The sequence below is a fragment of the Octopus bimaculoides genome, chromosome 24, assembly GCF_001194135.2.
Source record: "Octopus bimaculoides isolate UCB-OBI-ISO-001 chromosome 24, ASM119413v2, whole genome shotgun sequence".
NCBI classification, from domain to species: domain Eukaryota; kingdom Metazoa; phylum Mollusca; class Cephalopoda; order Octopoda; family Octopodidae; genus Octopus; species Octopus bimaculoides.
The window spans coordinates 5004017-5006508 of record NC_069004.1 but is presented as its reverse complement, the minus strand read 5'-3'; positions in this window follow the sequence as shown (position 1 = coordinate 5006508).

Sequence of the window (2492 nt, the reverse complement as noted above, 5' to 3'; positions counted from 1 at the left end):
AGAGAGAGAGAGAAAGAGAGAGAGAGAGAGAGAGAGAGAGAGAGAGAGAGAGAGAGAGAGAGACTTAGAAGTTACATGCATCTAGGTAACTTGTTCTGGGGATCAGATGCTATAATAAGGAAAGAAAATAAAGCGTCAGAACACAGTATGTCTACGGTGGTAGAAGCGGTGAAGTTTTTCCACTCCAGGTCAGCTTAGATCGAGAAGATTATTACATGCATTTCAACCATAACCACCTCTTTTCTACACATGTTATTTATATAGGAATGCATTAATCAACTCAACCGGCCCTCTTTTCAAACCAGTAGAATTTGAATGAAGTCATATTGACTATTATTTCTTGCGTATTAAATGAATGCATAGAAGATTTCCCAGTTGAAGCACTCTGTGTTCAATGTTGAGTATTTGCCAATCACTTGAGTTGACATTTTTTTGTGTCCGACCTATATTCTGCAAATACTTTTATCTCTGCCAGCGATGTACTATAACTTATTTTTATATTATTACCAGCAGAACGCCTTCTTTGATAGCCTCTTCATTTGCCGTAGAGACAATCGCTTTCCGCCGCTAATCTCTCTCCATTGCAAGATCAATAGATTCACTGAATTTAATTTTGCATCTGACTAGATCTTCATTAACTCAGTAAATGCATGTTTTCCTGAAACCATTTTCCAACACGATAAGGTTCCGTTATAAGAGTATAAAATTTTACACGCACCGTTATTAGCAGAAACACTGCAACTCCATCTTAGATGACAAAAACACTCCGGTTCAACGACCTTCTGTTGAATCATTGAACGCGATTCTTCCTTATTATATCACCATTCTGTTATTATATCATACATTCTATTGTTCTAACGCTGCTTGGTATTCATACACGAATCTCTGTGTCGTCTCGAATCATTATAATATCTGGCGCTAAGGCTGACACTAAGACGGTAAGACGGAGAAATTGCTTAGTAGCATTTCTTCCGCTTCTTACTTCTTGAGTTCAAATTTCACCAGAGGCGACAAAATAAGTACAAATTATTGAGTGTTGGAGTCGATGTGTTCAAATTACCCCTTCCTCCAAAAGTTGCTGCCCTTGTGCAAAATTATGAAGCCATTATGATATATGACAGGTTAGCCATTGCAATGGCTTCCTTCTATCATGAATGACCAAAGATGAAGTTCCTAGTTGTCCGTCCAATTGGAAACTCTCCACTGTAAAGTGTTTGGTAGGGGTCAGAGGTAGGTGGGTACAGAGGACAGGTTGTTGCATATGCAGGGTTTCCCTCCCCTCCACATCCCTGACAGGTCCAAAGAAACAGCACGGCCGTTACAATACGGTACTAGCATCGTTGCAGGATTAGCCAGAAAGAAGGTGTACATAATATCAAAGGTCTACATGCTTCCGAGGCTTCGACTCTCAATTTTTCTTAGGGTTTACTACCAAACACTGTGCTAAGGCTGGGTATGGCCGCAATGCCTTTCATAATTTCGAGGTCGATAAAATAAGTACCAGTTGAGCACTGGAGTCGACAAAATAGACTCAATCCCTACCCCGAAATTGTTGTCCTTGTGCCAAAATTTGAAACCATTCTGATCAAACGAGGCTCTATCAACCCTTCGAATCTGAAAAGAAGTGGTTTGCATCGAACTGTCATTCAAAGTAAACCTGGGGAAAATACAATTCTCAAGAGGCTTGAACTCTCAAACCAAGATCGCACTGCATGATGCAGTTTATAGTCATGCGAAGAACTTCACTAGTCGTTAACATCTAGCAATGTATATATATGTGTGTGTGTGTGTGTGTGTGCATGTAGGTATATATACCACACATGGATAGGTGTAAGAATATATAAATATATATATTCGTATGTGTGTGTATTAACTAACCTATATGCGTGTATGTGTGTTTATGTCTGTTCTGTGTGTGTATTCAAGCATGACTTAGCAAATAGAAAGATACATAAAACCCATCTGGGATAGGGGACACAAAACAAATTATGTGAAAGTATGGAATACATTACGAGACATAATTTGTCCTAGAAAGACTAACGTAGATTTATTTCGTTCCATTTTTGAGAATCTCATATATCTTGTTAGTGTCGATAGCTGGAAGGTAATTAAAAAGTACACAGAACCGAGCAACAATTTCTCTTGTTACTACAGCCGCACATTACATGCTTATTACGCACACACACACATGCATATGTACGTGCATTTGCACAGATATATACCTACGCATATATTTATGTGTAAAAGATTTCTGTAAAAAAAAAATATGTGTTTATATATGTGTATATATGTGATATGTGTGTATATTGTATATATGATATATATGTATTTATATTATATATACATATATATATATACAAAATATATATGTATTTATATATACGTATATATGTGTGTATATTGTATATATGATGTATATGTATTTATATTATATATACAAATGCATATATATATGTATATATATATTTGTGTATATACATAGGTATATACAT